Source organism: Bacillus rossius (assembly GCF_032445375.1).
Source record: "Bacillus rossius redtenbacheri isolate Brsri chromosome 9 unlocalized genomic scaffold, Brsri_v3 Brsri_v3_scf9_2, whole genome shotgun sequence".
Lineage (NCBI taxonomy): Eukaryota > Metazoa > Arthropoda > Insecta > Phasmatodea > Bacillidae > Bacillus > Bacillus rossius.
Genome location: NW_026962013.1, coordinates 15,083,904 through 15,109,461, shown reverse-complemented (window position 1 = coordinate 15,109,461; position 25,558 = coordinate 15,083,904). Strand labels below are relative to the sequence as shown.

General features: G+C 39.7%; 1 protein-coding gene across 7 annotated transcripts in view; it reads right to left on the bottom strand.

Moving 5' to 3' along the window:
• LOC134543313 (tyrosine-protein phosphatase non-receptor type 13-like) overlaps positions 1-25,558 on the bottom strand; it is a 369,574-nt gene that overhangs the window by 145,560 nt on the left and 198,456 nt on the right. The window lies entirely within an intron of this gene.

The following is a 25,558-nucleotide window of genomic DNA, read 5'->3' as shown; positions in this document are numbered from 1 at the left end:
AGGTAAATTCCCTGGAGGTTAAGTAAGATTGGATTCAGTTAGGAAGGAGGGAAATGAGAAACATTGCTGTAGAGAGTTAGTGTACTTGCCTAATGTGAAATTGAATTTTACTAAATTAATTTAGGAGAAAGTTTTGTTCGGTAAATAAATAATAATGGAAGATAGCTAGATAATTAATTAATTTTTTTTGAGTAAGGTGGTTTAAGTAATGAAATAAAATAAGGTGAAGTAATTTGAATAATTGGGGAGGAGTTTCTTTAAGAGTTTAGATAATTGTTTTTGAATTTATTGAGATATTCAGCCAGTGGAGTTTGAGTGTGAGAGATACAGTGAGATTTTAAGGAAATCGGTTGTTTATTAATTAGGACAAATGAGATTTTATGATTAAGAGTCAGTAAGCATAGTTAAAATTTACGACATGATATTTGTTGACAGTTTACAGTTATTAAGGAGAAAACAGAGTAATCTATTTATTTTTATTTTAATGGTTTGAAGATAAGATTATGAATTTTTTTTGGAAGTTTCTTTGGCATGTTGGAATAATTTTTTTTGATTTTTAGAATTTACAGAGAAAATTTAATTGATTTACATTAGTTTGGAAGTATGGAGGTTTAGTGTTCGATTAGCCCTAACTTGATGGTCGGATCCCAAAAGAATGCCGTAAAACCGATAGCCAATTGAGAGGAATGCGGTAGGCGCTTGTGTAGAGAGGGGTTGTGGGAAAACTCCTTGGGACTGATGGCAGATCAGGGGCCCTAAATAGTGTGTGATGCTGTAAAACCAGTGCAGAGAAAGCCTGGTATGCTTAAATTTTTGGGCACAGGTTATGTAAACCTGGGGTTCCATGGGATTTAGTCATGTTAGCTGCTGTGAGACATTAAGATTTCCAGGCTCCATAGTAAATTCAATGTAAATTTTTGTTTTCTTAAAATAATAAATTTGTTTTTAATTTATTTGAGATATTTGATTTGGAACAGTGAATACAGACCCCGAGGAATAAGAGTTATGCTGTGAGAGGAGAAGGTGGTAGGCCTAAAGGGTACAGGCACCACAGAGGTTATTTGTATTGCATAATTTAAATATAAGGAAACTTGAGAATTTGAAATTTTGTTGTTGGTTTGTACACCCATAAGAAGAGTATAGGCAGAATTTTTATTGTTATGAGATGTCTAATTTAATTGAAAAGAAGAAAGTTTAAAGATGCAAGGTAACATTATTATTGTAATAATTGAAAGAGATTAAGAGGTAGAGAGAAATAGGCAGTTTTTGTTTGTAAGTACTAAAGTTTACATATAGAAATTTAGTAACTAAGAATGAATAATAAGTTAAGTCTAGTGTAAAAGTTTTTTTTTAAGTTTGTTAAGTTAAGAGTCACAAGTAAATTTTTTTTTTAGAGAGAATGTCTTTGATAGGAAGTATTAGAAACTTATGGGAAGTTTAGGGTAACATAAATAATGTAGGTAATGAATAATAAATAGATGGTAGGTCTTAAGTTAGGATTAACATTTGAAGCAGAATTTAATTAAGAAGAAGGAAAATAAATAGGCCTAATGAAAAGAACAAAAAAGGATTTTATGGTAAAGCATTTTTTTTAAGTAATAAACAATGAATAATAATGTTGTTTCAGGGTAATGTGTACTAATAATACAATTTTTTTTTTAGGACCAAAGAACAGGAATTATGTAATTTAAATTAACATGTATTTTTGAAACTGTTACAGATTCCTTAAGATGAGCTGAGCAGCAGTCCAGTTTACAAGATGACAAGAGTTCGAGAGACAAGATACAAGATCACTGAAACAAGAGCCAAGACTGAAGATTCAAGAGAAGAGAAAGCTGGCAGCCATGGACTTACAAGTGGAGATTAATAAGGTCATGTAAAGTTTTATTTTTTTTATGGAAGACAGTAACTGGAGTTTTTTTTTGTTATAAACATTATTTACAGAACTTTTTAGGTTATAGTAATGTAATGGAACTAGTGAGTTGTGGTAGCTGTCAAAAAGAACTAATACCTTAAGTTTAATTTTTAAAGTTAATTTTCTTAATTTACAGAGGGATTAGTAGTTTTTTTTAAACCTTATTTAGGTTGGAATTTAAATACAATAGCTTATTATAAATGTGTACGAACAGTTCAAGTTCACAGTACTGATAGGTAGGTCAGATGATCTTATTGATTTTGATGATTTGTTGTTTTGAGTTGATTTTTAGGTGTTGTGAATTAGACAATGAAATAGTTCTGAAAACTTAAATTATTTCAAGCTAAGAAATAGTAAAGTTAATTGTAACTCAAAGGACACCAGAATTTAATTTTTTTTTTGAATTAGTAATGTTTGAAAATTTTATACTTTACAAGAAAGGTTATAAACAAACAGATCGGATGGAACAAGGATGCAGTAAATCACAATTTCATTTAGAATTATTGATTAGCTTTTGAGGTTATGAAGTAAAAGTAATTATAATTTAAAAGTTTGAATAAAAAAATGTTTTTTTTTATTTGTTTGAAATAGAAAGTTTAAAAGTTAATTAGTCATGATCTAGGTGGGTGATGGGGTGGGAATTGGCCACTCTTTTTCCCTATAACCTCCCTAACATGGCCTTCTATTACATCTAACAGAAAAAAAAAAGAAGAAAAAGAAGACTTATTATTAGTTAGAATGTTTTTTTATGAAGATACCTGATGAACTTTTTTTTTATTGTTGGGAAGAATAGTAGCAAGATTAATCAGATGTTTTACTCAGAAGAAGAAGAAGAAGAAGATAAAGCAGTTTTATGACTCGACAAGCCAGAGATTGGTGTTTCCCCTCTGCGCTCCTATTGACTACGTTGTTTACTCTCATGGGATAGCTGGTTCGGCACCATGGAGAGAGATTGGTGGGCATTGTGGTTGCCCCCAGAAGAAAAGAAGAGTAGAAGAGGTTATGGGTGGGTCATGTGAACTGACCTTCAACCCAGTTACTTCGTGGGGACTATTTGCTGTATAGAGAAGATCAAGACTCAAGAGTTAGGGAAAATCATTGGAGGTCATGTTTCCCTTCCTTAAGTTTTTCCTATCAAATTATTTGCCTGATTAGATTATGCTAAGGGTGGGATACTTTATGTTAGCAGTTGAATTAATTAATTTTATTTTTTTGTGTGTTTGCATCCTTGCCCATCGATTGCAGTTTAGTAGTTAGTTTTGTATTTGTCAGGCGTGATGGTAATGCCTGTTGATGATGTTTCAGAATTGTAATCTGTTCGTGATGAGGATGGCACAACTCCGAAGCAGATGTGGGGAGAAGTTGTGAGCTGCCCTGGAAGCCAGTCCAGTAGCTGTTGGAGTTGAGTGGTGTTTGCTGATGGCCAGCCCAGGGAGCTACTCTTCTCGACAACACTGACTTCGAGGAGTTGCACCAACCTTCACGAGATAAGAGTTTAATTAATTGAAACACTGTAAGGACACTTAATTTTTTTTGAAGAACGAAAGAAGTATGGTAATAAACGGAAACCGAAAAAATAATAATAATAATAATTATCAAGAATTTGCACATTGTTTAACGAATACTGAGAAACTAAGAACAGTAATTTAATTTGTAAAGAGAGCTTCACTAACAGAACAATTTTTTTAGAATTGAGAACTCGAGCCTCTGAAGGTTCCTGTGAGAACAAACCAGATAAAAGTTTTACATTTAATTTTATGAATACTTGTTGTTTTAAAATAAATCTTATGCAGAATCTAGATGTATGTTCAGACAGCAAGGAACTAAGAAAATTATTATTTTTGTGAAATGAGGAATTTATAGTTATGGTTTAATGGAAAAAGACAATTTGTAATTTTGAGGTAGCTCGATGGGGCTCGAGCTCTGTGAGGGGAGGGTTATGTCGCGGGTTGAAATTTTGCAGGGTTGTTGAAATCAAATTTAGGGACTTTACTGACGGGACTCTGGGCTGGCTGCTCTGTTCACTCGTCAGCGCAAGTGGCGTGACCATGTAATTGGGGCACGGGGCCGGCGCGGCGCGCTGCGGGCTTGCAGAATTTTGTTTGTTTGTTTGGCCGCGCGCTGGCGCAGCCACGGGCCGCAGTTACTGGGGCGCGCTGTCGTAACAAGCCGCGCGGTGTGGCCTGCACATTGGGGTAGAGGGGGGGGTAGTCTTCCCAGATGTTCTAGTTAGTTGTTTAGTAAATTTGACTTCAATAACGAGCTTTTGTTATGGTAGGCGCGGCAGGGCGCGCGAATTTAAGCGCAAGTGATTGGTGACTCGGGGCTCACTCAGGCGGAGGCTATGCGTCTCACCTGTGGTCACGAGTTGTTAGTTCGTTCGTGATGTAGGAATTCAGGCTCACTCAGGCGGAGGCTATGCGTCTCACCTGTGGTCACGAGTTGTTAGTTCGTTCGTGATGTAGGAATTCAGGCTCACTCAGGCGGAGGCTATGCGTCTCACCTGTGGTCACGAGTTGTTAGTTCGTTCGTGATGTAGGAATTCAGGCTCACTCAGGCGGAGGCTATGCGTCTCACCTGTGGTCACGAGTTGTTAGTTCGTTCGTGATGTAGGAATTCAGGCTCACTCAGGCGGAGGCTATGCGTCTCACCTGTGGTCACGAGTTGTTAGTTCGTTCGTGATGTAGGAATTCAAGCTTTCGGGCGGAAGCTATGGTCGACGCCAGAGGCCACGAGTCGTTTAATTTAAGTTAGGTCATAATGTAGTCGTCAAGCTTTCGGGCGGAGGCTATGGCCCTCGTCAGGGGTCACGCGTCATAGTTTTTAAAATGTAATGTTCGTTCGGGATTTCAAGGGCAGGAGAGGCCCCTACGTTATTTTTTTAAAGTAATCGATCAAGAAAGGCTTTTCGGAAAATGTGAGTATGGACTTATCTTTGTTTTAATTTTAAGTATTAATTATGATTTGAGGTATTCGGAAGGACTAGGGAAGTGTTTAGTGAAGTTCTCTCATTCTCTCTCTTGTAAGGTCGTTCAATCGTTAAGGAAGTAAAGAGATTATTGTTTTAAATTGTAATCCCGCTATTTAAATGTTCTTTAAAATGATGTTGAGTATTTGACTTTAAGAATAAAATAATTTTAATTAAGTATTATGTTATTTTGCAAAATCTCCTTAGTTCAGCTCTCACCAGACATCCTGTACGGGATGACGAACCTATGATCCTAGGTACAGTAAAGTATTTTATGAAGTTAAGACTAGTTGATGCCAAGCGAGTTGTTTCTATGTAAAGAGCTACGATTCTCGCCCCCCCCCCCCTCTGAAGGTGAATCGTGACAGAAATGGTGGTGGCACCGGCTAGGTGCACGTGACAATATATATAGTCTAATATATTAATAAAAGGATAAATAAAAAATATATATTTATACTATAATGATTTTAACTTACATCCAGAAAATACGACCTCTTAAAACCCCCCCAAAATTTTTTTTTTGTAACAACTGGTAAATAACTACGTCGCCGCCGCTGCAGAACAACAGTGCCTGTACTATATATATATGGCGAACCACAGAGCGACAGCACGCCAGTCCTCGGTCGAGGCGCCCAGCGGTTGCCTGAGGAGACGCAGCGGAGTTGATTAAGAAAGTGCTGCCTCCCCCCTTGCCCTATGCCTGCTCCCCCCCGCTCCCTGCCCGACGTGGGGAGATATTGGCTACCCGCCCCCGTGTTTGCGCCGCTGCCGGCGCGGACAGCTCGTCGATGGATCGACTGGCCGCGCCGCGGGGCAACTGGCGCAAGAGACGCCGCCGCCATCTTGTTCGCGTCGCGCGGTCGCCATCTTGCGGTCCAGGCACTGCTGTTCTGCAGCGGCGGCGACGTAGTTATTTACCAGTTGTTTCACAAAAAAAAAATTTTTTTGAGAAAATCATTATATAATTTTTTTTTTAAATTTTTCATTTTTATTAACATATTTTATTCGAAATGCAAACTTTTTAAAGGCCGGCTTACTGTCAGTTGTGCCCGCTCACGCTTGGAGCCCTTAACGAAGCCACAGACGTCAAAATAGAAGCTGAATGTTTATACATATAATGCTTCTTGTCTACGCTGCGATCGTCAGCTCCTGCAAATAAGTTGCTTTCCGCGTCGAACGTTTCAGTGGATGGAAATTCGTGAAGCGGGAGCGTATATTATTACTGCTCTGTAAAAATAACAAGTTTTGTAGCCCCCAAAAACATTTTTTTTTTCAATATACGCCCCACTAAGTAGTTCATTAGTGACCCAGTGCGTACCTAGCTTAAAACGATAGACGGGACAAAAGGGGGAAGGAGGGAGGGGATTTCGGAATTCGAAATCTTTCATGGTTGTAGTTCTTTGAAAGCGCTGAAATACCATCCACCAAACTCCTATTGTTAATTTTTAGAAATATGCTTTTTTTTTCTGTTTTGTTTTCCTCACTTCAGACCTCCCTCCCCCCTTCTTAATGGATACACCCTTGTATAATGACAGTATATATAATTTTTTGTCATTTACAAATTGATTTTTTGAGACTTCAAAATTACTTTTCCGTAAACACAAAATAAATGGTAGTCTATTTTGTCAACAAATCTAATGACAGCCACAAAATGTGCAAGAAACTTTCGGTTCATCTTCAGTCAATACCTATGAAACAATTCTTTAACAGCTAGGCCATCATGAATGTAGAATGCCAGCTAATAATAGTTATGCCATTGCAAGAACCAATGGGAAAGCAAGTAGGTCGGCTAGACCGAGAGTAACTGACATATTTCGAGCAATTATATGTGGGTCACAGTATATGTAAGTAATGCTGTGTGTATATTTGTTCACGCTTTGGTTGAAGTACTAGTTAGTTTAAAAAAAAACTGATTAACTCCTGTAGTATAGACTGTAGAGGAAAAAAAAAGAGTATGTAGACGACGGCTTGTTCACGAGATTACAATTCAAGTAATCCGTATCGATTTGCAACGGATTTTGCTGATTTGAAACCGCGCACGATATCAAATGTTTACCTTGACGTAGTTTTCAGACACAATAAATAAACCATATCGAAGTAGGCACTATAACTGGACGACTTACTTCAATTTCATCGCGGGGAAAAACATAATAACTTGCAAATAAATAGATCTCCGTGTAAATATGATTGATGTTCAACTTCATACTATTACTAGTAAAGTAAACAATCCTACAACAATATTAAAAATATCCCCGATTTTTTCACACTGTATGAAATATTCCCTATCATGTAGCAAATTTCAAACCTTGCTAAATACGAGTATGCTACATGGAGATAGTACACAGGTAAATTAAAAAAAAAATACGAACTCCGGCGTTTTGAAACTCCCAGTATAAGTTTAAGACTTAAATATTCCACTGTTGTACTGCACACAACTTGCGAATATAAAATCAAGAAAAACTCCAAACGAAATGTAGGTACGTGGCACCTCATGTTTAAACTATGGTAAGTACTACAAGGTACTAAACGTATATCACATTTAAATGACCTAATTTTTTTTTTTGGGTGCCGATGAGTCAATGTCAGCAAAACATCGATCCTGCATACAACATAATGAAGCAAGACATGTTTTTATCAAAGCTACGGACTGGCTGTAGAATCGAAGAAGATGCCAAACCTGCTAACACCTGCGAGGTCTCGTTAGCACAGAGCACTGGGGATCCTTTGGCAGGAAGCTGCCGTGAATACTGCAAACACGGGTTGTTTGTGCAAGCTCCGAGCTGCCGAGTCACGATACACGTTGGCCAAGGGAGGAGGGGCACCGAGGAGTCAGTTCTACTCTTCCGCGCGATACTACAAACACACCCACAGCACACACAAACACACAAAACGTAATTCATAAATTCATGAACGAGCTTCGCAAAAGAGGATTTCAAGTATTCCAAAGGATAGCGAGTAAGAGACTAGGATGCTCTGAACGCAAGGATTTGTATCTAAAATTAATGTTTAAGAATAACAAACCCGAAACTTCATAAACAAATAACAAAAATTCTCAAAAGAATTGCAATTGTTTAAGATGGATTCGAGGAACTTTCTTTTAGTAATCAATAATGGACAACAAAAATGAATGCATAAACACAAGCTGTGCTGCCCATTATTGTTGTTTTTCTTCTGTATTGTGTATTGTGATCATCATGATCATGAGGAAGCTCTTTGCTTTGGCAAAGGGACTTGATGACTACCACTCTGCGAGTGTGGATGTTTCCGCACGAAACAATATTGTCACATTGCATTTTTACTGGACTTTGCATGACATGCTGTGGAAGCTTGTTAAGCCGTACAAAGGAGTGTTGTATGGTAAAATATGCAAGTTGGGCGTGGCATCGATGTTTGTGATTCAACAACGGTGATAGCTACTGAGTCCAGGATTAAAACAGAATGGGCTGTATTAATATCGTCCACCAATTATTTGTCGCTGTGATTTTACACCGACATCTTGGAGTTTTCGTCGAAAGGGAATGTTGCACTGTGGTGTGCAACAGCTGGCCATGTTGGTGCCGGAACGAAACGGCAAGCTGCAGTGTCCGCAATTTCATGTTCATTAGCTACAGCTGATGAATAATTATGCGGGCATGGTTTTATTTCATGCGAGACTCTTCGTCCAGCGATTCAAACTAAGTTTCTCTCCCCAAGTATTTATGGGGGTTTCGCGAAACTGTTTTGGTGGTTAGTACATCGAGTTTGACAATCTAAAGAAACAATCGCATTTTGTTTGCATTTTGTCTGCCATGGATATCGTGCCAAACAAAGCTAAAAGCCTGCTGAAAATATTATTTAAACCTGCGCTATAGTGAAAAGTTTGATTCAAAATTATGTTGAATAATAAAACTGTTAGGTAAATACAATATTTTGTATTCTGGTGGTTAGTTATAAAATACAAGATAATGAGAAGGTTGTTGTAAACAGAATAAAAGTGAAGTCATAATAAAGAATAAATTTTCTGAGTGGAAATTATCCAGTAGTAGGTGATCACAAACGAGACTTCAGGCTTTTAAATGATTTGTTTGAAATAAATTACAGTGAGAATTTCTAATTTCATGAGCTCATTAATATTTATTGTAATATAGTATTAATTTGTTTGAAAGATAGTATAATGAGAATGTCTTATATTGTGGACTCAAATATTTCTTGTGATAAAGTAAAAGTTATAGTGAGATTTGCCTATATCATGAGCTCATTAATATTTATGGTAAAAAAGTAAAAAAAAAAGCCTAAGAGAAAAAAGTTTGGTACAAGGACTCACAAGTGAATGTGTTATTATTCATTTCAATATTCTATTTTAATAATTTTTGATATATTTATATTTATACATGAGCTTTATGCTGATATTGGCTTGCTCTCCGTGTGTTTATGTATTTATCTTTGTTTTAATTCTTGAAGTTTCCTCAATGACAACCCGTGTACCTTAAATAAATTCGAAGGAGTTGTTATTTGAGTACAATAAAAATTGTATAGTCGTACATATTTAATCTTAACTAAATGATTATTTTAAAATAACTTTTATCATCACCAGCTATGTAACTGATATGGGGATAACTTTACAGCAGTTAATATTTGTTTTTTAATAAATTATTTAAAATAATTTACTCGGGATTCCAAACAAGAGTTCTACTATAGTGTTTTTACCAGTTGGTCAACCAAAATTTTCGATAACATTTGTTACAGTGTTCCACTTCAGACTAACGAAGTCAAATATGACGATACTAAATAAGTTATTGAAATCTATCACAGCCAATGTAGTGAACTGATAAAGAAAATAGTAAATTTAACATACCTAGATATGAATGTAGGTAAAATTACCGAGAGAAAAATATGTTTTGAGTAAAACTTAAGAAACATAAAACTGGATCAACGAAATTGCAATTAAAATATTCAACAATTGTTCATTAAAAAAACATTAATTTTGTGTTTAAAATAAATACATCACCAATATTTAAAAAAAAACGCAATATGGACAAGAAATTATTTTCACGCAGCAACTGTTTTTCTACTACATTATTATTCGCTGACAGAATATGTTTTTTTTTTTTTTTTAATTTCCATTTACAAAATAAGTTGTCATGGACAGTAGTCTCAAAACGTTTTATTAAGTAAACTTGACGCCCTTACCGATATACGGTCAGATTTATTTATTTGAATAATTAGGTTTGAGATAATTAAAATAATAGAGTTTTGTCGTGATAAAGTGAAGCCATCCAAAATATCACAACATGACGAAAGAGTGGGAAAATTGGGGGCACCCTGATAAAAACACAAAGGCACACGGCAACGTCCGCCATGTTTCCCCCTTGAGAAAAATCTGGGTTCAACACCACAGGGAATCGAACCTGGAATGCCACTGACGCCAGAAGAAAAATAATGTCCCCCCAATATCTAACATAGGAAATAAATAAACTACTTGAAAAACACAGAAAAAAAATGACTTTTATCTCTAGCATTTTGGAAAGGCCACATCGCACCCTGAGTTCAAGACTATCGTAACTCAAAAATCAGTGCAATACTATCACAACTCAGATGCCATAGTCTTGCACATATTCTTATATAATGTTTTCCAGAGTGCAACATTACATTATTTGCCATAAGTCCCGTAAAAGTAAATATAATATTGTGATAGTCTTGCAGTGCCTAGATAATGATATTTGTCTGCTTATGGTAAAAATATCTCATAAACTCAATTTTTTGAGTTACGATAGTCTTGTACTCAGGGTGCGACATATATAAAAATACGAGCTAACTTATCCCAGCATGGCCATACTGTTGTTATAGTAATAAGGAAATATGACACTTTATCTCACATAATTACCGTATAAATCAACGGACTGGTTTAGTCAAAGATCCGTCATTTAATATATTAAAATGTAATTTAAACTTGTAGGTAAATAGGCATGGCGCATCTATGCTGGCACACCCGTACGACCACCACTGGTTAGTGGGTATGTCTGAAAAGCTGCCCGCAAAAGGAGGAACATGGAAGACCGAGCGAGTTGTTTGTTGCCTCGTCCAGTGGAAAACTCGCGAGATTGTCAAATATGTTCTCCAAAGAGCGCAAACAAAGAGACTCCCACGAACAAAAAAAGGCACAGGGATCAAATCCTATTTGCCGCTGATATTAAAAACGGTTTCATATTGTTCGCCGTATTTCTTCCTACGGAAACGAAAAAAAAAAAAAAAATTCCTCACTATTTTCTATCCCACTTGAACCCACTAGAAATGCGAAATATTCTGTGCCACGATGGCAAAGAACATACGTAGAATATTGGTTCAAATTCCTGTAGGTTTACAAACACCTCTTTAATATAATTTTTTGACAATACCTTGAAATCAACTAAAAGAAAAAAAAACATATACGTACTTGCATTTTAAAGATTTCTTTTGGGGAGAATAATTTGAAAAAAACCCAAGTGACACATAGTAATAAAATGTTATGTGAAAAAAAGTTTAGAACGAAAATACATTACAACCTAAATATACATGTCTGTTTCAATCGTCCAGCGTACCAGAGTTGCGTTCCGTTCGAGATGGTACCACGTGACTGCCAACTCAACAGGGGACAACTGGTCTGTAAGGTTATCTGCGGGTGTCCCTGCCAACCTCCGTAGCGCAGTTGGCTGCCCACTGGCTGCCCGATGGCTTCCGGCGGTGAGAGTTCCCGGTTCCGAGTCCCATAGGGTGTCCATTATAAATGTCTAAATAAGCTCATAAATCGCATTAGTACAGACCTGCAAAATTCGCGGATTCATTAGCTGATAAGCTAGAATTCAAACACATATACCTCTTAGATAATTTTGCTATTGGCTTACTGTGCATCTGGACGAATCTCAACCAGTTATAAACCTTCAACTAAAGAAGGAGCGAATCACAGATAAACCAGCTGAGACGACTTACAAGTCGGCAGCCAATGAACTTGCGTTATTTGCCCGAGTGTACAGGGGTGTGTGCAGTCTATCCTGAAGGCCATCGAAAACGCGAATTTTGCAGGTCTCTACGCATTAGCCAAAGAATATGCCAATACGTCAAAAAAATCGTTCAAATTAAACTAAAAACGAATAATGGAGGATAATTGGCTCGTTAGTGGAAAAAAAAACAGCAAGTAAAACATTTTTATGAAGTAAAAAAAAAAGTAAAATCACTCGCCGGGTTCGATACCCGGTTGGATAAAACCCGGGTTTTTCGGAAATAGGAAACGTGGCGAGAGTTGCCGTGATCTGGCGGGTTTTTTTCCTCTCGGGGTGATCCCATTCTGCCTACCCATTCATTCCGCTAATACTCTATTTTCATCTCATCATCCTTCATTTCAATTATTTATCTACCCACGTACGGTTAAAAAATGAGCTCGATGCCGACGAGACGTTAAGCCCATTCATTCAATGCCCAATTTGAGTCTATGTTTCACTCCAAAACAGTCATACCTCACAACCATAAAACATTATGTTTGGTTTTCTTTAATGCGCACTGAGTCTACAATGTAATAGTTACTTGAAAAGCAGAAAATAATATTGTGTCAACTTTCATAAATAACAGCAGTAACTATCGCCAGAGACAGTGTGATTCGTGGTAAAACCTGGATGCTTATTACGTACGCTTGACGTTTGTAACGTCACTTTCTTTATTCGCCGTGACAGGCGAAATATGCTAGAAACAGAGTTGACAAGGCCATGTGAAAATTAGTGATTCGCCTCAAAGTAACAACGCCCCGTTGAGCTAAAAATTATTCTACCATTTACAGGAAAGAGAAATAACTACTGCACAGTGTTTCGAGAGTTGTAACTTGGCACGAAACGTTCTCGCTGAAACCAGGCATTCAGAAGCGAACGCCAGCGGCACACGACAGCAACATCGCTGAACTGGCCAGAAACGTGGCGGAATGCCTTCCCCAGCTAATGCCCGAGGAAAAGAGCTTGCCAGGTGGCACACCCAGTCATTGGGAAAAAGGTCTTACACAGCGCGGAGTGACCAAACGGGAGGGCCGTCGAGATGAAGAACCCGTGGAAGGGGGGGGTCTCAGTGAGCTTCATAATTTATTTATTTTTGCTTTCATTTTACCCTGACTGGACGAAAATGAGATTACTTGTTCATAGATTTTATAGGAAACCTTACAAGTGATGTGATACGCTCAGATCTCCTTTTTCAGACTTTTAGATTTTTATGAATAGTAGATTTTGGAAATTGATGATTTATCCCTGGGCACTCGGCTTCTCTCGCCAGTCCTGCCAATCAGACGCAGCACCGCGGCCCCAGTAAGAACGACCCGCGAGTACGCCCACGGCAAAGGATCCGCGACGTAATTATTCATTCCGCGACACAGCTGACTCCAGGCAAAGCGGAGTCCGGAGCAGCAGGAGGGTCGCGCGGCTAACTAGTTCCGGCGCGGGGGCTTCTTGTCAAACCCCTCCGCCGACGGCGCTGCCTCGCACCGCTCTATATGCTAATGCCGGGGCCGCACTTCAATTCCGCCGCGTGCTTCCCGCTCGCGCGTAAAACTGTTGATGACCGGCCGGACGCGGTGCCCCACTCAGTCCGACGGCGATGTTGAAGAAGAGAGGCAGGTAGCGGCTTTGAATATATATACTGTATAGAAGTCGCCAGCCCAGGTTAAAATTTCTAATACGGAATTGAGGTAGTTGGTTAATTCACCGCCGCAATCGCCACCATCTCTAGGGCATCGACTTGTGGTGGTCCCTAGCGGACAAGTGTCGAACTCTTTGAGCTGCAGTGAATGATAGGTGGGAGGTGCGGGGAATGACAGCGGGCGACAGCGCTGCGCTCTAACGTGTAAATAACAACTAAGACGATAAAGGGCGTTACGGCAGCGCACTGCAGCGGTGAAGTTCCCAAGCTGCTCATCATACGCTTCTGAAAAACGTAGAGTAAATCCTATCCACTCGCGACTTCTATACAGTATATATATTCAAAGGTAGCGGCGAGGAAGGTCCTTCGACATTCGGCTAAATGTCATCGCTTCGTTAACAAGGCCGCGTTCAAGGCGAGGGCGAAGTCTGGAGAGAAAATGGGCGCGTGGCTGCCACTACGAGTGCATTACAAACGAAACTTCACATAAGGGATCGTCCATTAATCACGTGAGGCTCGAAAATGGGGGGGGGGGGGGGGGGGGGTCGGGAAATATCACGAAATATCACAAGGGGTTATTGGGGGGTGTAGAGAGATATCACGTGTATTTATTTTTTCGCGCGATTTCTACTTATAAGCCTTTCCTTTATTATTTTTATGCAAGTGAGAATAAACCTGCAACCTTAATGTGTGTCTGGACGATTATACCTATATTTAAAGATAATATGAAATTTTTAAAAAATGTTTTGTACCAAAAAAATACACGTGATTTATTTGGGGGGGGGGGGGGGAAATTCAAAATTTGCTAAAAAAACATCACGTGATTAATGGACGACCCCTAATCCACTAGACTGAGAGAACAAAAAATTATGCAATGGTTCACTTGAAAGATAAAACTAAACAAAAACATACACACTGGAGGTTCACAAATAACTAAATCCTGTCAAAAATATTTCTTCCAGCCAAAATGGCACCAAGGAGTTAAATAGTTTTGTAGACAATATCTTCACCCAAAATATTTTCAAGTTAAATCATAATCTCTAAAAAAATCAGTACAGAGGTCTCAGCGTGAGCCTTGGAAATCATTACCATTGAATGTCATTACTCTCTACTATGATCATCACAGCAAATCAATCAACGCACTGCACAAATGGTAACGCGTTGCCACAAGTTGCCATCATTCATGAAAGATACAGAGTTGCAGTCAACATACAACTGCAATTCAATTTAATCTGAACGTGGCTATCTTTCGCGGACCTTTTACACACGAGAAATTTAGTTCAAGCATCACTAGGCCCATGTATTTTTATTTTTTTTGCGAAAAATATTTCAAGACCAGCTGTGTTTTGAAACACTGTAGCATCGTGTGTGTTTCATGACTGGTTGAGTTTCTTTCAGATGGATGTCTGCCGTCGGCACACGAATCACAGTCATCCAGTGCGGAAGCCAGCACGCCCTGACTGGCCCGGCCAAACAGGGCAATCGGCTTCTCTAGCCAATTAACAAGGAAACAATACATTGTTGCAGTCTAATGAGCGCTCAGATTTATTCGCGAAAGACAACTACCCGCCCCTAAGGGCTCACTGCCAGAGAAAGAAAGCCGACCACTTGCAACACGGCGAAGCCACTCTCACGCAGTGTTCCACAACTGGTTCTTTTTGACCCGACGGTAAGCCTCACTCCCTCCGACTTGCAGTCTTCCGCCGGCAGAGCCCGAAACACGTGCTGGCGACCTGACAGTGTCGATGTCACCTCCGGGCCATTATCGACAGTCTTCTGCAGGATTGGGGGGGAAGGGTGTGCCGATGGGAAGGAGGAGGGGGGGGGGGGGGTGTAGCTATTTCTGAAACCCTCTCGTGAACTCTACCCTACACCCGTTCACCCCTTGCACTCTCGCAGACAAGCCTGACATCCCTCCCCCCATCCGTTCATCCAACGACCGAGTCCTGCTTCAACCAGCAATATCCTGCCCTCGGCAGTATCTCCCGCCCTGCTGCGCCGAACCAAGAACGTTTCGCGACGCGTGCTGATCGTGTACTGACTCAAACGACGTCATGACCTCGAACATGCACGAATGGATTGGGACTTGAGGCCCCGCCTAGTCAGGGGTGTACTTGTGTTAGTGATGCGGGATGATAAGTGCGACGCTCGCATGTAGCTTCTAGCGCGGTATCTAGCTCTAAACTGGCGCGCAGTCTTCTATAAAAATTCGAGCAGTAACCATAACGTTATATGGTGGAGAAATGAATCAAGTCATTTCAGGACTTTCAAGACTTTGTAACAGGTGTTCCATGCCTAAAATTATTCCGAAAACACGCGATTTAGCTCATTTCACTCTCTTAAGAATACAGGTGAAAAACTAAATCCGCCCTCAGCGCATTCATAATGCTTTTAGTAAACAGAACCACTCGGAATTCTTGAGCAATGTTCAAAGCACGTGGTTTCTTGTGAAGCTCTGCACATCGTGTGTGTGCCCGGGTAGGCGAGAGCGAGCTCAGGCGCGGCGGAACGGGAGTAAACTGGGCCCACCGCCTCACGGCAACGTCCGTCACGTTTCACACACTTGTGAAAAGTAGTGATGGGGTCGAATTCCAATTTTTTTTTTCGAATGCGAATATCGAATATTAAACACAAAAAGTACCTTTAAATCTACCTCTCAAATTAGAATATAGGATTCAAATTTCAAAAATAAAATAATAAACCTCGATAACTGGCGGTGCGAGTCCAGGGCCGTCGAGAGGTAGAGAAGGACGCAAGCGATAAAGTAAGGGGGGTGGAAGCATAATCCCGTTACCAGGTTCAGTTTCGAGTTCTTTTAAAGCCCGGGTTTGCCCCGATAGGACAAAAACTACAAATCAATAGTTAATAGAATTCATAGAAAACCTTACAAGTATTGCTTTACACGTTTACGGTTAAGACTACAGTAAAATTTTAGAGTCTTTAATTTTTTTTTTTAACTCTAGGGTATAACTGATTTTTTTTTTGTGTATGACATAGATATATTCATGTAAAATCACGGATATTTGTAAATTTGTACAATTTCATGAAAACAACTGTATCATTACAAAATAGAGTTTGCAGTAATACTGGGTTCGAATTCTTACCTGGGCATTTATGCTTTGTATTGTCTCAGTACCTAAATGAGTTAAAGTTGAATACAAAATATATTTTCCTTTTTATTTAACTTAAGATCATAATCCATTGTTATATCACAAGATTTGGTTACGTGCAGGATCTTTCGACGTACTAAATCAAAACAGCAAGCACCAAGTACCACAGTATCTATATTTACAGGATTATGTCATCAGAATCATGGAATAAACCTGCTTTCATACCTGATACGGATCAATTACTTCATTTTCTTGTCATTACAACCATTTTAGGGCTTGTCCTGTAAATTCATCATTCTTTCTTGCATTTTAATTTCGCATCAAATTTTCGCAACAGAAAAAAAGTCCCATAGTTGTTCATGATTTTGATCACTGCGTTGACCTTTCACGGCTATAAAATTACCTTTTTTACCCAACAACAAAAGCCAAGAGAGTTACAGTTCGAGAAAGGAAAAATTGGCGGATTCATTTCATGTTATGTCAGAATCAGATCACATGTACGTTTATACTGACTGATTCTGCTATTGGCTCACAGTCTATCTGAAGAACTTTGAGCCAATACAAAAACCTTCAGCCAAAGAAATATATAATCACACGTATTCCAGCTGACAGGTCTTACAAGTCAATATTAAGAAATGAGCAAGTGGCATTTACCCGAGTACGTAGGAGACTGTGGAGTCCATGGGCATAGTTCCGGGAAGGGGGGGGGAAGCAGGGGGCCCCGGACCCCCTTGAAATTAAGAAGCCCCTCACTGAGGAGTCTCGCTTACGCTTGCAAATTCGCGACCGTGAGACGGTGCGGTCAAAACAGTTTTACACGGAAAACTTTCAGCATATTTTATAAAGTTTTCTGTTCATCTCACGCACACAGGCAGTTTACGACATACGAGCACCGAATCCAGAGATGACTTGTGTCGGTTTGAAACCCACGCGCCCAAAACTCTCGGGCCACGCAGGGGTCGTCACGAACCCCATGCAGATTGATTTGCGCCCTTGGTGGAGTCTATCCTATAGAAACCGCGGGATTTTTCCGGTCTCTATAGCCGCGGGACTGCATTCACAGCAATAACGCCGATAAGGCGTGAGGTCCAACAGCGAGTCCCTCGGCGGTGTTGGGCGAGCGCCAACACGGGGGGCGGTCGCCGCACACGTCCCACCAGGGGAGGGGGGGGGGGAGGTCCGCAGCCGCGGAGTTGTTTCGCGCGGGCTTGTCGCGGTAATTGTCCGGGTCGTGTCCCTGGCCCGCGGCCCGCGAGACACGGCCCCTGGTCGTGTAGTTGGAAACCCGTCCCCCCCCACACACACACACAAACACACACTTTTTTTTATCTCCCTCCTCACCCACAATGAGACAATAACCAAAAAAAAATATTAAAATTAAAATGTAGAGCTCCAAAACTAGGCGATATCGAACATCGGCGTCCGAACAAACGAAAAATTAAAAAAAAAGTTGATAAAACTTTTTGGCCCCGTGTTCGTATCGTCATTGTCGTTCACGTTTTCCGGGTGCTACCGCAGCACGCACATGAAACAGCTACATCGCATTCAATTAAACTCCCGAGCACCAGGCTACCCCTAAAAAGGGCTATTGGGGGGGGGGGGAGAGAATGTATTTTGGAAGGGGAAAAAATGTAATTATAAATAAACACATTTTTTGTTGCATTTCATCACGAGCATCATCTGATAGTATACAAGTTTTAATTCTAGGGAGACGTAACTGAAATGCGCCAACTTGGTTTCAACCGTTTCTGTCAACAAATGTACTATATAATTTAATTTTTAAATTTTGGCTCTGTTTGAGCATAGCATATTATTTAATGGAATTCCCTGTTATTAACAGTTATAAATTCTTCTACCCATATTTTCTCCTGTGAAATAATAATTGATATGTCGCATATAATATTTTGCTTTTCAATATGATTACAACTGTAATAATAAAGCCCAGTATACTCTATCATTATGGCGATAGAAAAATCAACAAAAAATAATAAAAATTATTGTTACTATCGTTCTTACAAAAAAAAAGTACTAATTTAAAACAGCAAGCAAGATGTCATTAGGATCAAGGGATACGTGATACGAAACAATTACTTCATTTGCTTGTCGTTGCAATCATTTGAGGGCTTTTATGTAATTTCATCACTATCTCTGGCATTTTAATTTAAGTCTGAAATTGTCTCAAGAGAAATAAACATTAACCTGGCAACAGCGGGTGCCATATACTCAGTACTGCCATCTAAGTGGGAGGCGAACCACTGGGTCCACTCAGTCGCTGCCACGCGGTGACGGACGCCAGGGCGACAGGAGGGACCGTGAAGAGGCGCGGTCTTAAGGGGCCCGCCTACCTGGGCACACATACGGTGTGCAGAGCTTCAGGAAAAACAACGCGATTTCAAAACTACTCAAGATATCCGATTGGGGCCTATTTACGAATAGCATTTAAGAGTTCGCTGAGGACCGAAAAGTACTTTTAATTTCGGATTAAGTTTTTAAACTGTATTTTTAGAAGCGTTAAAATGCCTAAAACGCGTGTTTTCAGAGTAACTTTTAGGCATAAAGCAATCAGTACAGATTCTTGAAAGCACTTAAGGGGCTTGCATAACACCTTTATCTTCATTTCTCCGCCATATAATGTTATGGTCACCGCTCAAATTTCACAGTTATCCTGTGACGACGAGACGAATGCGCGCCAGTTCAGAGACTTGCGCTTAGAGGCTATACCGCGCTAGAAGCACCAGCGAGCGTCGCGCTTATCACCCCGCCTCACTAACACACATACACCCCTGACGAGGCGGGCCCCTTAAGGGGCCCGCCTACCTGGGCACACATACGGTGTGCAGAGCTTCAGGAAAAACAACGCGATTTCAAAACTACTCAAGATATCCGAGTGGGGCCTATTTACGAATAGCATTTAAGAGTTCGCTGAGGGCCGAAAAGTACTTTTAATTTCGGATTAAGTTTTTAAACTGTATTTTTAGAAGCGTTAAAATGCCTAAAACGCGTGTTTTCAGAGTAATTTTTAGGCATAAAACAATCAGTACAGACTCTTGAAAGTACTTAAGGGGCTTGCATAACACCTTTATCTTCATTTCTCCGCCATATAATGTTACGGTCACCGCTCAAATTTCACAGTTATCTTGTGACGACGAGACGAATGCGCGCCAGTTCAGAGACTTGCGCTTAGAGGCTATACCGCGCTGGAAGCACCAGCGAGCGTCGCGCTTATCATCCCGCCTCACTAACACACATACACCCCTGACGAGGCGGGCCCCTTAAGGGGGTGCCTTCCATTTCAGGTCTACATTTTATGTTTACAGTAATTACAGATAAACTTGTAGACTTTTTAAAATGTTTAACTTTCACGAAATGAAAAATATATACAGCACATACTTTTTGCATAATTCGCTGCCAAAGTTACATTTTTAACGTTTTTGAGTTGTACAAATAAGGAGAATTTAATTTATTGCAGAACTGAATTATTATTTTTTAGGTTTAATTGCCATGCCAATGGCTACTTCAAGAAATGGTTTGAATTTCTTTCAAAAAATAATAATTAATTTTACCTACCATTTCAAAATTCTCAAATTTGTTACTATTTTGATGGCCAAGAAACGTGAAATAAGTTTTTGTGATAGAAATGCAAACCATATCATGAAGTAGCCAGTGGCATTGCAGTTAAACCTAAAAAGTTTGAGTTCTGCAATAAATTAAATTATCCTTGTTTGTACAACCCAAAAACTTTAAAAAAATTTACCTTTGCAGCTAATCATGCAAAAGGTATGCGCTGTATATATTTTTAATTTCGTGAAAGTTAAACAATTGAAAAAGTCTAAAAGTTGATCAGTGATTAATATAAATATAAAATCATAACCTGAAATGAGAGGCACCCGCCTGGGAGGAAAACTGGCGAAGCCTGGACACTCGAGCGAAGCGCTTTGGCAAGCCGAGCACGTCTCCTTGGGGGGGTTCCTGCGATATCGGGTTTAATACACCCGCGGGTCGCTGCGAAAACACTGGCGCTGTTATCGTCTGTGCCCGTAAATCAGGACCTACAGAATCGATTTTCTTTCTGCTCGAGAACTTCCTAACTTACTTGCCAGCGCCCATCCTGGGCATGTCTGCCACTAAATTACGCGCTGGCCAGTTGAGATAGCATCCAGTGGCGTGTACAGCATTTTTTTTTTGGGGGGGGGGGGGGGAAGGGGGTAAAATTGAAAAAGAAATAACAATTAAGAACTCCTATTTAAAATAACTTACATTGCAATAGACACTAACACACTGACATATCGCCGCCTGAGTATTGGAGTGTTCTATGTCCACTTTTTTAGGTTTTTTATGTTATGGACACAAAATTAATATTAGTATTCATTTGTACTATATCCACACACGTCTACGCACATAAAAATGTTTGTTCTTTATTTAAGACCAAAATTATTTTGTTCTATGTCATGATATTCATAGTTGTTTGAACTTTCAAATGCTTATATCTCAGTTCCGACTTCAATGAACATAGGACACTCCAATTCTCAGGCGACGATATGGGCCAACAGAAGAAGCCGTACGCAACGCTGCTTCTCACACAGTTGAAATAGCAGATGTTGTAACAACTCACCTTGCATCACCCTAAATAACATACTGCCTTCATTGATCTTTTGGAAAACATTTCCACCTTAGAGTTGGGGGGGGGGGGGGGGGGAAATTGAACATTTACCCCACCCCTGCGTCTACCACTGACAGCATCGTCAAGGTCATGATGAATCGTGCACAGTGGCAGGTGGGCTGCGTACAATCTCTGGTATCCTCAAAGTGGGCTTCTAAGAGATGGAGATATCCAAATCGAAGAAACGTTTTGCACCACCTGGATTTCCATGCAAGCATGGGACCAAGAGTTTACTGCAAACTGCGAATGACACCTAAACACACACTTTCCTGTACAAACCCAATAAAAACAAAGCCTGAAATATGGAAATCATATAGGTATCAGGCTTTGCGCGGATCGTGTTTGGAGGTGGTTCCTAAAAACTCTTACGGCTCTTGGGAACGTCTCGACTAGACATGTTCATTTCTCTCTGATTCTAGCGTCTCACGGCTGGTATGAAAACACGAACCTGAATAAAGTTTTTTATAATTAGAGACTGGGAAATTCTGGGTTTCAATGACATCTGGAATGGACTCCAGAATCCCCTACACACTCGGTAAAATGACACATGCTCATTTGCTACTTACTTGTGAGATCTATCAATTGGGATGCTTGCGATTCGATACTTCTTTGGTTAAAGGTTTTTGCATCGACTCAAAATCCTTCAGATTAACTGTGAGCCAATAACAGAAGCAATATGAAGGTACATGTGTTTGAATTCTGGCATAGCGCGAAAATTGTTGATAATACTCAGTTTAGAATGTGCTTGGATCAGTTTTAACAGTTTTTATGTGAAGTTCCGCTGATTTTAGGAGTTTTTCATTAAGTTACACTGGGTTTGAGTAGTTTTTAACCGTTTCATTTTTAGTATACAAAGCTTATTCAGCGTAAAAACGCTAAAGAGACGCTCTACAAATAACGCTATCTTCGCTCCCCATTATCAATACTACCAGCGCACGCAAAACAGAGTTACTTACACTATCTCCAGTTTAATTTTAAGGATACAATACGATCACCAGAATGAGCTTCTGGGGCTCACGACAGGCATACTCGAGAGTAGTATAGGATAGCCGGTCCGGAAACAGGATTCAGGTTGTGGTGTGTGGTGGGGTCAATGACCGACCGACCTCTGACGTCACGGCGGCCATCTTGGATGACCTTGACCTTGAATTTGATCCTCAAAAATCGCCAAAATCCGCCAAAATTGGGCAAAATTTGCCCAAAATTCCTCAAAATTCGCCAAAATTTCCATTTCTGTGGAAAAAAATTCCGCCAAAAAATCTCAAAAAATTCCACAATTCAAAAATTAGGATTTCGAAAATCCTCTAAAGTCGTTTTGCCCTAGAAAGAACCCAAATTCCTAAAAACGGCTTAAGCATCCTTAACTCAAGCTTCAGTTAAGCCATTTCTAGGAATAAGGATACCATGTCCGACATATTGGATTGTGACGTCACGGCGGCGGCCATCTCGGACGGTTGTGACCTTGACCTTTGACCTTGACCTTGACCCCGGCGACCATTTTGGATCCGCCATCTTGGATCCGCCATTTTGGATGACGTAATTGTGTGTTCTCGAAAATTCCGGCGTTGTGTTGTCCGCCATTTTGAATTATGACGTCATCGTTGCAATTTTCGTTATGGTCGCCATCTTGAAATTTAGACGCCATCTTGAAAATCTGCAATTTTTATGTTAGAAAATCGTGAAAAATTTTAAAAATCATTAAAAAATTTAAATAATCGAATTAAATAAAAATCTTAAAAACCACTGTTGCAGTTATCGTTATGGTCGCCATCTTGGTTTATATAAATGTTGCATATTTCGTTACACCCGCCATCTTGGTTGAGTACTATACCATTCTTACACTTTACGTTACGACCACCATATTGGATACTATTAATGTTGCAATTATCGTTATGGTCGCCATCTTGAAATTTAGTCACCATCTTGAAATTTAGACGCCATCTTGGAAATCCGTAATTTTTATGTTAGAAAATCGGGAAAAATTCCAAAATTCATCAAGAAATTAACTTAATAGAATTCCGATTGATTATATCGATTACCGTCCTCGGTTCGAACCCGGTGAGGGCAAAAAATAAAAAAATCAGATCCTTCCACCACAGAAGCCACCTACAGATTGACCTACCTCCACCAATAACAAGGTATTTACCATCAGCTGGTATGACATCATGTCCGCCATCTTGTCTTCGTCCGCTGGAGTCCACCATCTTGTTTTCGTCTGCTAGAGTGTGCTGACATCGTGTTAATATATTGTTCTGTTCTCCATACCTTTAACCTTGTATATTAACATTAAACTTTGACCTTGACCTTGAACTTTGACCTTGACCTTGGACTTTGACCTTGACCTTGAACTTTGACCTTTGACCTTGAAATTTTACCTTGACCTTGAAATTTGACTTTGTCCCTGAAATTTGACTTTGTCCTTGTCGGCCATCATGGATCCGACATTTTATGTTCATTACATGATACCAGGAGCCACCACCTGCCGGAGTACGCCATCTTGTGTGTGTACTTGTATTATAGAGGACATTCCCATCTGGATAGTTTTATTCTAACCCGCTACAGTGCAGTAATCATTTATTATGGAGGTGCTCCCCGCCATCTTGAAATTCGACCACCATCTTGAAATCATGTAATAATGTAGCTAGAAAAGCGGGAAAAAAATCCAAAATTAATTAAATAAATTTGTAATCCATATAATGATTGATTGGATCGACTAAGGTCCTTGGTTCGAACCCTGACCGATACAAAACATCTTTAATTTAAAAAAAAATACTAAAAAAGTGTTGGTTTAAGAAAATAAAAACACCACAAGTTCTTTTTAAAAAAATGTTATTACATAAATTCAATAGGAAACGAAACATATACACACATTACACACAGGAAACGGAACGTACACACAGTACACACAGGAAACGAAACGTACACACAGTACACACAGGAAACGAAACGTACACACAGTACACACAGGAAACGGAACGTACACACAGTACACACAGGAAACGGAACGTACACACAGTACACACAGGAAACGGAACGTACACACAGGAAACGAAACGTATACACACAGTACACACAGGAAACGGAACGTACACACAGTACACACAGGAAACGGAACGTACACACAGTACACACAGGAAACGAAACGTATACACACATTACACACAGGAAACGGAACGTACACACAGTACACACAGGAAACGGAACGTACACACAGTACACACAGGAAACGAAATGTATACACACATTACACACAGGAAACGGAACGTACACACAGTACACACAGGAAACGGAACGTACACACAGTACACACAGGAAACGGAACGTACACACAGTACACACAGGAAACGGAACGTACACACAGTACACACAGGAAACGGAACGTACACACAGTACACACAGGAAACGGAACGTACACACAGGAAACGAAACGTATACACACAGTACACACAGGAAACGGAACGTACACACAGTACACACAGGAAACGGAACGTACACACAGTACACACAGGAAACGAAACGTACACACAGTACACACAGGAAACGAAATGTATACACACATTACACACAGGAAACGGAACGTACACACAGTACACACAGGAAACGAAACGTATACACACATTACACACAGGAAACGGAACGTACACACAGTACACACAGGAAACGAAACGAATACACGCAGTACACACAGGAAACGGAATGATCACACATACAGTAGCGGAAACACACACGCTTAGTTGGAAATCAGAATACAAGAAATAAAACATACTTTAAAATATATAATAATTTATTTATTTTTAAATAGTACACACATGAAAGTTAAACAATTTATTAGTCCATCATTTTTACAAAGTATTGTGGATCTACTGAATATCGGCTTGGTTGTATTCTCACTTTTCACGGTGTTGTTACTTCCATTAGTTTCAGTCTTCACGAAGCCATCAGCATCATTCAATTTATGTTCTTCAACATGATCGATCGATCTAATACCATCTCGCTCAGGTCAAGGAAAAATTATTGTTGTATTCTTTAGTCTAGTGGATCCATCGATGTGATCTATGACGTAAGTAGGCTTGGCTTTACATGTTCTACCATGTCTTTTTAATCCCTCAATTCGTGTTAACAACCTGATACACCGATTACAGCTTAACATTTTACGTAGTGGGTTTTTAACACAATCATTCTTCTCATACCGTTCAGCATTCTTTATCAAGGTAAACACCTTGCTACAGTATCTGCAGTGATGTTGTTTTGATACAGCTACATACATCGAAGGCTCC